The 15,474-nt window shown below is 43.8% G+C and overlaps 1 protein-coding gene across 3 annotated transcripts in view; it reads right to left on the bottom strand.

Moving 5' to 3' along the window:
• The window catches only part of PDZD2 (PDZ domain containing 2), a 342,311-nt gene that overhangs the window by 221,516 nt on the left and 105,321 nt on the right, over nucleotides 1–15,474 (bottom strand). Inside the window, exon 1 of one of the 3 annotated variants that reach the window (XM_032415460.1) lies at nucleotides 2,182–2,726. The exons of the other annotated variants lie outside the window; for them this stretch is intronic. The gene's annotated coding sequence lies outside the window, so the exon portion shown is untranslated. Of the gene's footprint in view, nucleotides 1–2,181; nucleotides 2,727–15,474 lie in introns of those variants that run through there. 3 annotated transcript variants of the gene reach the window in all.

Raw genomic sequence — 15,474 nt, 5'->3', positions numbered from 1 at the left:
AATGCCTGCCTGCAAAGTTCATTCCTATATGACAGAATCTTACCCCTTAATATCTAATATTTTATGTTAGAATTTAAATTAAATTAAGTTTTTTCTCCAGGGTGAGGAGAGCAGGACATTAATGCAAAAGATGGAGAAACACTGAATGAAGTGAAACCAATCATCTGGCCGAAGTCACAGCCCCAGAGTCACCTGAAGTCCATGGGCTAACTCCTGAAACTGGCAGGGGGGTGCACAAAAAGTCCTTGGGTTTATCCAGACCTTATTCAAAGACAGATTCACACTGGGCTGTCTTGTACTAACTCCTCGCGATTGTCCTGAATTCTTGATGTCCTCCTATTCTGTACTCTGCTAAGTTCCAAGTTCCTTAGTCTTCTTTTCTGCTGGACTGGATTCCTATTTTGACTTTTAGAAAATCTCACATTTTAAAAATAAACTAATGTTGATTAAATATTTACTATTCATTCAACAGATGTTCAATTGAGTGCCTGTCACATGCAGGGTCCTAAACAAAACAGACAATGTTCCTACAAAGCCTCATGAAGCCTGTATTGTGATGGTGGCAAATTAGTAAACACAAAATACTATAATGTCAGATGGGGATTGATAGTATGAAGAGAATTATGGTAGTGTGGTATGCTTAGTGAATGACGGAAATATGAGGGGATTAAGAAAGGCCGTCTGAGAAGAGACCTAAATAAAGTGAGGGGCTGAGGTGAGAGAATCTCTGTAGGTGGGCTGTTGCCTGCTGAGGAGACAGCACTTGCAAAGACCCTGAGGTGAGAGCCTGCTTGGCTGCCTAGGGATAGGTATGGGGAATAGGTGTGGCGACAAAAGAGAGAGGGAGGGGGAAATGCCCCCACTGAGCCAGATGCTTCCCCATTGTCTCATTCTCTATAAAACAAGAGCATCTGACCCTATTTTTACCAACACTGGCTAATGGCTAATGTTTTCTGAGCATAACCACACTCAGACACTGTTCTAAATGAGCACTTTCCAAGGACTGATGACCTTATTTAATTGCCACAACAATACTCTAGGGAGATATTATTAGTATCTCCTTTTTAGAAACTCAGATAAATGACAAAATCAGAGAGGCTAAATAAGGACTAGAGAGGCTAATTTTAAGTCTAATCAGGACTAGAACCCAGAGCCACTGGATTTGGCCATGTAGGCTAGCACTCTGCCCTGTAATCGCTGCTCCACGGCCACCAATGGACCTCACGTAATAAATAGGTACCTTGTGTCAGAAGCCAGTGCCTTTCTACCTAATACCCAGTCTCTCTTTCTTCCTTTATTTTGTTGGGTGTGATATAGTCAACGAAAACTCAGCCTTTCTTGGAGGTATGGATAGTATACACCATAGTTCTGGCCAATGAGATGAAAGTAGAAATTGTTGCATGGGGCTTACACCAGCATTACTTAGGAGAAGAACAGAACAGAAAAGAAAAAACAAATCCCCATATTGTTTAATCATTGTTATTTTGGATTTTTCCAAATCCAACTAACTAGCTGAATTAACCCCCAAACAAATAACACAATGTGATACCCAGAAGTCAGGGAACTAAAAATAATAGAATCTAAAACATGGAATTGGGGGAGAAAAGAAGGGAGGGAAGGAGATGCCAAGAACTTGGATATTTGCAGACTGGAAAGGTGACCCTAGCTATTTCATGTAAAATATTTGGTGAAAGTGCCACCTGCTATACCTTGGAAAGTCACTGATGTGCTGATTGAGGCTGCGGTATTAGAGAAGATGGTAGGAAACTTTTAGAATAGATGATTTGTCATTCTCAGTAAAGTCTAGAGCTCCTCAACTCAGCCAGCAAGTGAGATGGGAAGAAATATCACTTTGCTAAAGAAGGTACTCCATTTATTTATTTATTTATTTAGGCACAGAGAGAGAGAGAGAAAGAGAGAGAGAGAGAGAGTGGGAGAGGGGTAGAAGCAGACTCCTCACTGAGCATGGAGCCTGATGCAGGGCTCTATCTCATGACCTTGAGATCATGACCTAAGCCAAAATCAAGAGTTGGATGCTTAACTGACTGAGCCACCCAGGTGCCCCTAAGGAAGGTACTTTGGACATTCAGCCTACAATCTAAATTGCCAGAGAGGCCCATATTCTGGATCCTGCAAGACTGAGAAACCTATTTTATCAGAAGGGGGTGGATGGTATCCTACCTGGACCGAGGTTGTGTACGCCCGTTGCCAAAGGTGGGATTACCCACTGGAAGCCATTGTTTCAACTGTTCCTGCAGCACACATTAAACAGTATATGTTAAGTTAAAATTTAGGGATATGGGCAGAACTCATAAGCTAGAAATAAAGAAAACAAATCATTAGGAATTGACCAGGAGCCTACGAAGTTGTTGGGGAATTGTATTGCCAAAACCCAAACCTGGTTTGTAACAGCCTGGGATGGTTCAATCCCCACAGCAATCTCTTAACTCTTGCTCTCCCTCCCTCCCCTGGGCAATTGACATCTATAAGAAACAGGCAATGTGTAGAGCACCCAGAAAGGGTGTCTCTCCAAAGCTACCACAGATGTGGCCATGGAAGACAATGAATGAAGAATAACCTCCCAGAGAGAGGCGAGGGCCTTGGAGGGCAATGAACAGGAGTTCTTGCCACAAGAGGGAGGGGTTGAACTCTTGCTATTCTTGCTCACGAGAATTTGGTCATTGCTATGGAGAGTGACTGCTGTGTTTTCCAACCCTCCTTTTATAAGTGGAAGTGTTTTTTTGTTTTTTGTTTTTGTTTTTTTTATTTTTTTTATTTTTATTTTTTTTTTTTAAAGATTTTATTTATTTATTTGACAGAGAGAGACACAGTGAGAGAGGGAACACAAGCAGGGGGAGTGGGAGAGGGAGAAGCAGGCTTCCCGCTGAGCAGGGAGCCCGATGCAGGGCTCGATCCCAGGACACTGGGATCATGACCTGAGCCGAAGGCAGATGCTTAACGACTGAGCCACCCAGGCGCCCCTTGTTTTTGTTTTTTTTAAAGATTTTATTTATTTGACAGAGAGAGACACAGCAAGAGAGGGAACGCAAACAGAGGGAGTGGGAGAGGGAGAAACGGGCTTCCTGCCGAGCAGGAAGCCTGATGCGGGGCTCAAACCCAGGGATCATGACCTGAGCCAAAGGCAGACGCTTAACCGCCTGACCCATCCAGGCGCCCTCTAAATGGAGGTTTTTATTATAGTTATTCTATATCTTTTCTAGTATTGCACATTAGATGTGTCAGGGCTTGGTTACAAGGAGTTATATCCGGAACTGATGGAAGGGACCACACATCACCCAGAGATCCAGGGCTCTAATCTTGATAGATTAACTGGATGAGGTTTGGGTGCCACCTCCCTTGGGAATGGGGAATCTACCCCACGAATGGAAAGAAGGGTATGTCTGAGTAATCAAAAGAGGGAACTGTGGCTAGCTGCCTACATAATATTTCTTTTCTCCTTTTCCTAACAAAAGTCCATCTGTATTTAAGGAGAAAATACCCAGTCAAAAAACTGTGTTTCTTAGTGCCCCTTCAGAGAGGGGTGGCCATAACATACAGTCTTGGCCTATGAAGTTGTTTGGTAGGGTTACCAGAAAGGTTCTTTTTTTATGGGCACTCTTTTTCTTTTTTCTTGCTTAAAATGCATATGTGATGGCTGGAGCTTTGGCAGCCATCTTGTGACCAACCATAAAGCAAAGGTCTGACATCCTTGAGAATCTGTACCAACCCTAGACATTCTCCCTCCAGACTTATTAAATGAGAGAAAAACAGGCCCCTACCTTGTTTAGCCTTGTTAATTAGACATTCTGTTATAGGTGAACAAAATCCCTAATGAATACATTGCTTTGATTTACTCTTTACCCTCACATTCAAGATCCAGAATATAACCCTGAGTGTTTCAACTTAAGCCCTACTACTTTGTCAACTAGCAGCTATTGATTTGGGTCACCAAAACAACAACAACAACAACAACAGCAACAACAGTGCACAGTTTTGCCCCTGAAAGAGCTAAAAGCACACATGAATTCATCCAATGATTTACTAGCACCATTGTGCAGCCTCAGGTGTTGTAGACAAACCCACAACTGATTGAGAAACATTGCAAATACAAATGATTGTGATTCCTTTAGGTTGGCTTATGTTTTCTAAGAGCGAGTTACTGGCTAATTTTTAACTATCTACATGGCTGACTCTAGACTAGTGGCTGTGCATGTGAGACAGAAGTTGATCTAACATTTATTTCATGCAACAAGAGTTAATTGTACCAGGCATTATGCTAGGCTAGGGAAGAAATGATGAACAGCCCTGTGGAGGCTGTGGTCCACTGGACAAAGAGATCGTTAAATAAAGTGTGTGAAGGGCCATGAAATAGTACATTTGTGGGCATATGATGGATTCTGGAAAGTGAGGTTTTACAAGGTCTATGCTGGGGTTTTAGGGGATGAAAGAGGTGTTCCCATATAAATTATAGAAGATGAGGACCTAGAGGGGACCTCAGGGATTACCACATCCAGTCTTCAATTTTAAAGAGGAGAGAAATATACATCAAGACAAGACAAAGATCCTTTGGTTTCTGGGTCTGATAACACTTGAAAAGTAGGAAGAAAGGAAAAATAAATGAAAGGAAAAAGAATGACCTGGCAGCTATTTTGAGAAGTTAATACTTGAAGATATTGCATGTCCTCAAACATGGACTATTTGTCCAAATAACAAAAAAATAGGAATGAATAGAGATTACAGAAATTCATGAAACATCATGCATGTTTTCTATCATGATGAGTGCAAGAAAACATCTGGGGACCAGAAAACCAAAATGAATATTGTAAATTATTTCTGTTACTTCTAAAATATATTTGCCATGGCTTCAAATACTGAAACAAGTTTGTACATCTGAAGTTCAGGACTCTTTACTCAGAATGTCAAAATGTGGCCAGTTCTGGATTAACAATATTTCTGGAGTTTAGGTATCTCAATTTTTTTTTTTTTTAAGATTTTATTTATTTATTTGAGAGAGAGAGCATGAATGGGAGAGACAGAGGGAGAGGGAGAAAGAGTCTTAAGTAGACTCTGCACAGAGCATGGAGCCTGATGCAGGGCTTGATCTTACGACCCTGAGATCAGGACCTGAGCCAAAACAAAGAGTCAGACATTTAACCAACCCAAGGGCCCTGGTATCTCAATTCTAAAATAACATGATGGTTGGGGGACAGAGGGCATCTATGGAGTCACATATTTGTGAAATGGCAATCCAATATTTTGAAACAGTTCCTCTCTAACATGGATAACTGAGAAAGTCACAACTTCTGTGTTAGCAGCACCATAACCATGAGTCACTGTGCTTGCCCATTTTAATGTGACCATCTTAATGTGACAATCGTGTCCACTTTGTATGGACTAGGCAGCCATGATGCCACCAATCTGTCATCCACAACCCTACTGACCACACCATCAATATACAGCATGTATCAGAAGTCCTTTTTCAATTATACTTGAGGTTTTTAAGAATTTTTTTGAGTATAGTTGGCACACAATGTTACATCCATTTCATTGTACATAGAATGTAGTGATTCAACTTCTCTATACCTTATACTATGCTCATCACAAGTGTAGCTACCATCTGTCACCACAAAACCCTATTACAATATCATTGACTAGATTCCCTATGCTATACCTTTTATCCCCGTGACTTATTCATTCCAAACTGGAAGCCTGTATCTCCCACTCCCATTTTGCCCCACTTGAGTTATTTTTTTAAAATGCAGACTTATTTTCCAGTATTTTCCAGTCGTTTCTTTCAGAACAATTGTACTGTTTAGCTGCTTCTGGTGTTTAGACTTTTGGGTAAATAATCTACTCACTATATTTAAATTCTTAGCATGTAAGTGCACAGGATCTGACTTCATCATTAATTAGCAATGACTCAAATATTTATAATAGCCAGTAATATACTCTGCCATTAGCTAGCTGTAGGTCCCCAGGTAGGTCATGTAGCATCTTTGAGCCTCAGTTTCTTTATCTGCCAAATGAAGTGGTTCTATTAAGTTTCTTTCCGGTTCTAGCATTTTCCTGGACTTTGGACCTGAGTTAGCAAGACAAAGAGGGAGTCGCTAGCCTCATTTAGATGCATATACACAACACATGGAAGTTTTTTTTTTTTTTATGTTATGTTAATCACCATACATTACATCATTAGTTTTTGATGTAGTGTTCCATGATTCATTGTTTGCGTATAACACCCAGTGCTCCATTCAATACCTGCCCTCTTTAATACCCATCACCAGGCTAACCCATCCTCCCATCCCCCTCCCCTCTAGAACCCTCAGTTTGTTTTTCAGAGTCCATAGTCTCTCATGGTTCATCTCCCCTTCCGATTCCAACCCCCCATTCTTCCCCTCCAGCTATCTTCTTCTTCTTCTTTGTGCAAGACTGTTGAATCACAGATCTGTACCTCTGAAACACATGGAAGTTTTAAACTGCAGAAGAGATGGGCCAAATTGCTTTATCAGATTTTGAATATCTGCCAAGACAAAGGGAGGAAGGGGGGGCCCTGGGGTGGTTTTAGGTTCATGTGCTTATAACCACAGTTCAGCTCTTCCAGAAGACAAGAAGAAATATATCCTACTGAATAAAAGCTCTTTGGAACGGCAGAAAAAAACACAAGGTTTCAAGAAGGGGGAAGCAACTTGCCTGGGTGGGGGGGTTACAATAGGAAATCCGGTGTTTCCTTTGAGGACCCACAGACTCTCCAGTTTGGCAAGGGCCTAAACTGTGTAGAGACCAGCCTCCACTCCCTCCCTTCCAGCCTGCTTCCAGGAGTCAGGGCTGGAACGCCTGGTGCAGAGACAGTATCCTCAGAGGAAACCAAAAGATCACAGAGTACAGCCCGTGTGCCTCTCTGAGCATCCCCTTTTCCCAGGCCTCGCTGTGGGAAAGGACTCAGATGATGGTCATGAGAAGCAAGTCAAAGTCATGGGAGTGAGAGACAAGATAATCCTCACTTGTCCTCTTCCAGGCAGGAGATGAGAATTAAGGAGAAGGAAAGATCAAAGGAGTGTGATAGACCAGTGCCCACCCTCTTGATGGACCCCACATGTGCCATCTTGGCTGCTAAAAGGGGTGGAAGAGAAATGAAGTAGAATGAAAAGAAGACAAGAGGTGGCTGAAATTTAAAGGAACTAGCCCGGAAATGATCAGATGGAGGTTCTACTTGGGCACTGCTGTGATGACCTTGAGAGATGAGGAGAAAGGAGGATGGACGCACGGTCTCCTAAGATCATGCTGTTTTGCTTGTCAGTGTCACTGTGTGGGAGCATGTGCAAAGGTAAAAGATGTGGCTGGGGAAGGCTACTGGTAGGCCAGGGAGGTGCCACAAGGTCACCCTGATCTTGGTCAACTTCCCTCATTCATGTCTTCCGGCTCCCAGGCTCAGAAACATGAGTTCTGTCTGCATGTTGAAAGAGTATCTGCCTCTTGAGTGTAAATAGATGGCTACCAGCAAGAAAGCTCATTCATTAATTTTCAGTGGAAATACAATTATGAAGTGGGCAGGATGCTGGTGTCGACCTGCTCAATGCCCGCTTTCCCTGCAGACAGGATGCAGCGGAAGGCAAGCTTCAGAACAAGGAGAACCAGGTGAGCACAGGAGGGTCTCCCAGCTGAGGTACTCTCTACTTGCTCTCCCACTCCAACCTGGGCTTTGCAAAGGAAAACTGTTCGCTTAGCTATTAAGACTCTCCTACACTAGACAACACTCATAAAGGTATCCCTAGTTTCTAGCTCCTGGAGGTTTTCTTTTCTGTTCTCTGCATTAACTACCCCCTTCTATTCATACCCCTTTCTCCAAACCGCATACCCTAACATCAGTTAAGTGTTGATTTTTATTCTCTGAATTATGGGCATAATCACATTTTGGTCCATTCTCTCCAAGATTACTAAGATTCAAGTTTTGGATTCTGTTTTTGCAGAAAAATTTTTTAATTTGGGTATTCCCGAGGCTGGGTATTCGACCGTGTATGATCTATGTACTAGTTTCATTCTCCACATATAAACTTGTCTTCTTTGTTTCTAAGTTCAGGGTTGTGGGGATGGTCTCACTATTGCCCCGGAGTACCAATGACACCTTCCAGATTTAACAAAACCACAGGAGACCAAAGAGTGGTCACGAAGCAGGCACTCTGTGGCATGGCTTTGATGCATGGCTCTGCAGCATGCTCAGAATGGTGTGTGTGAGCTTGTGGGAGGTGAGGACAGGAGGGACAGAACTAAAGTCACAAAGGAAAAGCCAAGGGAGTCGATGTTCTCCTTACCGCTCTTGACCTGGAGCCCTGCTGAGGAGCCTTATGCTGCTGGAATTCCAGAGAGCTCTAGCATTTCCCAGAGCCCTGCGGCCCTGTGGCAGCATCCCTGCTACACAGATGGGGGAACAGATTGAGAGGGGACCTGCGATTCAGTTGAGAGTCAGAGCACGAGGCGTCCATGACGTCACTCGGCAAAAACTCACTTCGGCTTGGAAGCAGGTTCTCGTCCATTAAGTCAAAGCCTCTTGCCAGGAAAATAAGAAATTGGAATTTTTTTAAAAAGACCCTTTATAGTTCTCTGTATTGGAGAAAATGTAGGCACTGGGGCATGTCTAAATGGGGGAAAATTAGACAGTTGGATTCATTATGGGTTTACAGTTTTAGGACAGAAATCTAGTCTTTACACAGCTAGGCCTGCAGAGTAGATGATGTGGGCAATAGATGCTCCCAGGCACCCTGTTGATCTGGGAAATTACCAAGATTAGCAAAATGGCCATTACCTGCCACCCACCAAGTTCCGTTGAAGCATTTCCAACAGGCTTTAAGCACCCTGGTCAGATGACTCCAGGTTTGGGATCATTCCCCTGTGAAGGATTATGTGCCAAGTTGGACTCTAAAGGAATCCTGTGAAAATAACTAAAGACCTGTTCTCAACTTGAGATCGCAAGTCTCTTTGCCCGAGGAGGTGATTAAAAACTTGGCCTACTTCCCTAGGCAGATGCTCTTGCCCCCTGCCTGGTGGGTCCCAGTCGTAGCTCTACTCTCTCCTGCCCTGTCTTGTCATTAGCCTCCCTTCCCACTGTTCTCCAAGACTTGCCATTACGCCTTCCACCCAAGTCTTTCCCACGGGTCTCATGACCAGAAGAGAAACAGAAAGAAAGACGCTTATGTTTCTGGGGTTCCTGGGTTGCACTAGATAAACACTGGATTCCTCAGGGAGGAGTCATTCATTCATTCACTCCTTCATTCAACAAATATTTATTGAATGCAATAAATAAAGTGACATCCTCACCCTCAGGAACTTAAAAGCTGAAGCAGTCTTCCCAAGCTGGGCTGAGCCTCAGGATCCCTGGAGGCCATGGGGGCATTCAGATATTTGCATTTATAACAAGTGTTTCAGGTACCTCTGATGTAACAGAGCTTTTCTGATGAAACTATTGGTTGGGTAGAACGAGAGGTGTTGGCTACTCCATGACTCAGAATGAAGACCACGGGAACAAAATCAGCTCTAGCCTCCTAACGTTTTAGGAGGCCCCTCATTTCCCAGCCATGTAGGGGTGTTTGATTTAGCAAATAAGAATATATAGTGCCCAGTTAAATATGAGTTTCAGACAAACAATGAGTAATGTTTTAGTATATCTTGGATTTTGTAAGATGTTTTAGTATATGTATGTCCCATGTAATATTTGGGACTATTATGTTGAAATTGTATTCATTGTTTATCTGATATTCAAATTTAACTAGATGTCATGTATTTTATGTGGTAACCTTACATCTCCCCCATCCCAAAATGAAGCTCTTAAAGCCTTTGACCTTCATGCCTTGTCTGCCATTTGTGAAGTAATCCTACCCAGCACCTGTGTTCCTGCCTCAACAAGCCTCTCACTTCCTCCTGGATGCAAATATCACCCATGGGCCACGGCCACCCACACCATGCAGGCAGACAGTGAATGAGTCAGCCCTGGGATCATAGCTCACCACCCCACTCAGAGGAGCTTCTCTTCCTGGCTCCCTGTCATCTCAGCCTCTGGTCTCATGTGCCCAAATCGGCTACTCCCAGCCCAGTTCCCTTCCTTGAATGTCCCTGATTGCCCAGACTCTGTGAATACTGGTCCTCTCTCGCCAGCTGACCTCTTGTCCCACACAATACAACTAAGGATGTCATAAGGATGTCATAAGGATGAAAGGAGACAAGAAATAGAAAACTGATGTAAACACCAGTAGTACTCTACCAGTGACTGTCAAAGTATGATCCTAGAACCATAACCTCCTGGGGTTTACAATCACAGCTGCTCTGATTTTATCAGTTGTGTTTGCTTATTTTTCTGGGTAAAATTTTATTTGAACAGCATAGCTCAAAACTGTTTGAAAATCATTGGAGTGTATATATATATATATATATATATATATATATATATATATATAACCAATTCTATGGCTTATTTTGAGTTGTAGAGGAAACTGTTGACTGTCTGCCTAGCATCTATTCCCTCTTTTTTACCCCCTAGCAGAATACTGACTTTTGTTCAGAGATTAATCCATCCAATTCTGGGCAGTAGGTGTCTCAGCTCTTAAGATGAGCCGATCAGTGGTAACATCCTTCCCTTGCCAGCAGTGGTTTCAAGAATGGACAGGTGACCCACACTGCTCAAAGAATCATGAGGTAAAGCCATCTAAGGGTCTTCTGGAAAACCTTGCCTCACTCCTAAGAGAAAGTGCCAAGAAGCAATGGTCCCTCTTCTTCCTCTAGATGTCTTCAGGGCTGAGTCCAAAGTCCAGAATTTCTGCTGCCATCTTGATACCAGCCTAAGATGAAGTTTTAATGCTAAACATGGCACACCGAGAAGGAAAATGAAGCTGACACCTTGATGACATTATGGACCCTGTAGAACCACTGAATATCCTTTCTGTGGATGCCTGTTTGGGTTGGGTTTCTGTTACTTGCATCCAGAAAACAACCTGTTATAGATGTGGTACTGTGCTTGGGACTTCTTTTAAAAGGGAATGTCAAAGACAGACATACAAAAGTAAACTTCTGAGATTTGCAGCAGTGAAGGTGGATCCAGCTGCTTCTATTTTTATCCCAGAAGGCAGAAATGTGCGCATTCTTATTTCTCAGTGTAGGAGCAGAATTGAACTAGCTTTTCCTTTCCTATGAGTTTAAGTAAAAATAAGTCTAGTTTAATGTTTATTGATGAAGTGTTGAAAATAAATTGACTCCTCCCTCTGACAAAACCTCCATGTTTAAGCAGCCTCAGAACCCCAAGAAGGAGCACATGGTGTTTGAACTGCCTTATGTATTTTTAGGGGGAGCACAGGCAGAGGTGGAGGCAGAGGCCAGAGTCCCTCAGGCACCTTGAAGGTGCAGAATCCCCCAGCCCTGGGCAGAGCCTGGGCCAGCTCCATCCCTCTCCACCTTCCTGTGCTTGCATTTTCTGCCACCTTCCCCCTCCAGGGAGTGTTGAGCTAACCCCCTGGCTTTGAGGGTGGAGTTCCCACTCTGGAAACTTTCTACCCATGCTGCCTTCTCCTGTTTCAAACATTTCCATATACCTATAAACCAACCTTTCAGAAGAGGGTTGGAGGCCGGACTCTGGGCTGTTGACTCTGAAAAAGTGAGCTTGCTTCTCAGGGATTCTAAATGGTACAGTAGAGACACTAGAAACTCACACCATCTTCACTCCACCAGCAAAGACATAACTAAAGTAGTGGATGGCTCCAAGCCAGGGGCTCTAATTTCAGCACGGCAGGACTAAAACATAGTGAAGGGCGAAAAGAAAATATAATATGGATTAATCATGGACACTAATAAAAAAACAAACACGTGAAACAGGCAAGAGGATGAAAACAGACATACCAAATCAAGGCCAGTTCATTCCCTAAATATTTACTGAGTGCCTACCACACTGTGCCAGGCATTACCATGAGCTGCTAAAAATACAAAGTGAATAAGTTCTCTTTTTGCCCTCAAGAGATTCCCAACTTTCCTAAGGACAGACACTTAAATAAGATAAATCTCAAGGAATGAAAGAATTCACTTGCATAAGGTGGGAGTCATTTACACAAGCCAATTCATATGGAATTCTCAGAGCAAACATGCAGGTCATGTATTTGTGCAACAGGCAAAGGGGGTGGTGTAAAGGGCATGCCAGGGTGTTGGGCGGTGTGTGGGGAGGGAGATTAATGTGAAGGTTGGGGCAGGTGACGTTTGCCCTTCCCTCCTGATCCCTTCCTTCCCAATCCACTGACCTTCCTCATGGAGGCAACAGGTTTTGGTTGGTGGTGGTTTTATTTATTTAATTGTTTAAGCAAGGGAATGTTATAACCAGATACGTGATTTCATTTTATTAAAGTATCAACATGGGAAAATGCTCACCATAACAGGCGAGGAAATACATCACAAAGTAGTTTTGATTGCATGTAAATTGTGTTAAGGAATGAAAATCTCTCTGAAGGATAGTCACTAAAATGATCATTGTTTTCATCTCATGGAAGCAAATCTGTGTGGTCTTTCGCCTCTAAATTTCTGGATTTCTAAATGCTTATGAACATACTTTGCTGATTTAGAAAATAGTGTGCGTGTGTAGGTGTGTGTGCATGTGCGCATGTGCATGTGCAAGGATACGGATGGGATTTCTACAGATTGAGTGGGACTGGACAGCAAGTAGACCTGCTGGGAGACCGTCCTCATTGCTCAGGTATGATATCATGACCACCTGGATCAGAGCAGTGGGAATGGGGCAGCTTCTTGGGCCATTTCAGAGGCTGATTGACTAGTCTAGACCACATGCAAGTAGGTTGGTGGGGAAGGGGGTAGAGAAGAGGAGGAGTCAGAGGTGATCCCAAGGTTTGGTGAGACTTGGGGACTTACCTAACAGAGGGGCCCCTTTTTCACGCTGCCTCTGTCCTTTGCCTCACACTCCAGGCATCTGAATTTGGCCTTCTTGTCAGAGACCCAAACTAGACTTCTTGCCTTCATTTGGTCACCCTGGCTACACAAGTAGAGGGAAAAGCCAAGTCCTTCCTTCTTACTGTGACAATGGACTGGCCCTCCCCCCACGTTCACCTACAGCACCCTGCTACCCACCCCTATGAAGTCTTAGTCCAAAACTCCCTGTCTACACTTCCTGGGCCTGGGACAGCCAGGTGTGTTACCAGAAGCTCACACAGCTCAGCCTCTCTCAAGGCAATTCAAACTCCAGTGTGGGAGACCTTTGGCAACAATTACTTTTTCCATCTAGCGACTCTTACCACAGATGTGATAGTCCACCAGCTTAGGAAGGCCAACGCATTACCCAGGAGCCAAGCGAGATATCACACACACACACACACACACACTGCCTTGTGAGTACAGCCCTCCACTCCCTCTTCCCCTTGCAATTCCCCAAAGCTCCCGTTCAACAAGGAAAATATGGATCTGATTAGGAGGTCTTACGCTGGCCAAACACTTGCAGCCCCATTCTCATCCGACAGACAGGAGGGGGGCCAATTTCCATCAGAAAAGCCAGGGGAAATGAGTGACAACTACACAACTGAGTTGGCTGGGCCAAGGAGAAGGAGCTGCAAAGGGGAAAATTGCCTCTATTAAGTCAAATCCGTCCGGGGATAATGGACTGTAGAATCAGTTCCAGGCCACCACACTCTCTTTTGCTTGATCACATTAATCTTTTTTTTTCTTCCCCCCCACTACATTTCTATTCCTGCCACCTAATCAAGCATAGGTCCACTCGCCATAGCATACGGATCTACGGGCCATGAGGAACAGACAAATTCTAACTAGAGGGCAGCACTTAGAATCAGTGGACTAGGCCATGATCCAGCTCCACGTTTCAAAAGGAAAACGATTTTGATTCAAAAAGTAATTTGATAAAGACAACTTTCAAAAGTTTAGGCATAAAGACTTTTGCACTCTATTGTGATCGAGAAAGGCTAATTAGAAGAGAACACTTGCTCAGTGGTGGGCTGGATTTGGCTCTTGCTGGTTCCCAAAAGCTGACAGTCCATTTTCCAGAATCTCATGAGCTGGCTGACATCAGGTTGGTAGTTTGAAATCAGCCGCTGTGGGAGTATTTACACCATGGAAATTGGCAAATGCTACAAATCAGGTCAGCCTCTCCCCTAGCCATTTGTTAAACATTTACAGCACACCAGTGAGTGTGATCCTCTTTTCATGTAAATGTCTACCTATATACACACTGATGTGTGTGTGTGTGTGTGTGTGTGTGTGTATGTCAGGAGGTAAAGTAGTTAAAACATTAACTGTTTTAATTCTAGCTAGTGAGACTAACAGTTTTTTATATCTTCTTTTACTTTATAGATATTTTTCTACAGTGAACACATATTCTTTATATAATAACCAACATTCTGGCAAAGGGAGCAGTTCCTTTCTCTTCCGAGCTCTCTGACTCACCCTTTTCCTCCCCTTCCTCTTCTTTTATCTCCTCTCATCCTGGCCTCCCAGGTTTTTATTCTCTTCTTAGGGTGGTGCTGAAATCCTAAACTACTCACCGACTGGAGGCAGGCAGAAGGCCAGGTGATGAGAACAGGTGAGCCGAGTCTGGGCTCCAGGTGCACAGAGCCCATACTCTGCCCACGCCAGGCTCACCTGCGGGGGTGACTTGCCTTCTGGACCTTTGTCCTGGGTGCAAAGCTGTTATTGGTAAATTAACAAAGGAGCGATGGCCAGCTGAGGACAGCAAGGCTCTGGGGATGGGGCAACACCATTTCTCTGGGGATTCATCTCAGCTTTCACCAGCTACATACTGGCCACTCCTATTACCTGTAAGGCAGGTGACCATTCAACACTTTCACATCTAGCACCTCATTGTATCCTTGCCAGAGTTGGGTGTTCTCTGGATTTAGCAGACAGAAACCCAGACAGGAAAAGCCCACGTGATTCACCCAAAGTCACACAGCCAAGAGCAGAGATGGGACAACAATCTGGGACTGATAATGAAACTCAGGTTTTTTCCTCAACTACACCGAGTACTTCACAAGACCCTGGATTTTGGACTGTATAGTTTGAATGAAATGAGCTCCCATTTTCTCATGATTAAAGAAGTCTAAGACAACCTTTCAAGTAAAGGAAACTGGGGATACTAACCCCAGTTTGACTTGGTTTTGGAACCAGTTTATTGTCACTGCAGGAAGATAAGAGTCTGCCATGTTCTTTCCTACTCCCTGTACTAGAAGAGATTTTGAGTGTGGGCTGAATGAGGGCATTATTGCTGGTGACACTTTTCAACCTCTTTCACCTCTTAATCCCACAGCCTGTGAATCTCAAAGACCCACATGTTGCCTCCAAATTCCCCTGCCTCATAGGAAGATGAGGGCTGGGACAGGAAGGGCTGTCTTGCACTCCACAAGGTCTCCTCCAGCAGCCAGTGCACAGTGTGTGTCCCTAGCACAGTCCAGCTCTGGGCTCCACAGAGCCTCTTGGCTCTGGTTACTCAGCTGG

This window comes from Phoca vitulina, unplaced genomic scaffold (assembly GCF_004348235.1).
Source record: "Phoca vitulina isolate PV1807 unplaced genomic scaffold, GSC_HSeal_1.0 scaffold17, whole genome shotgun sequence".
Lineage (NCBI taxonomy): Eukaryota > Metazoa > Chordata > Mammalia > Carnivora > Phocidae > Phoca > Phoca vitulina.
Note: the sequence above shows the minus strand (reverse complement) of the source record. Positions and strands in the feature narration are given on the sequence as shown.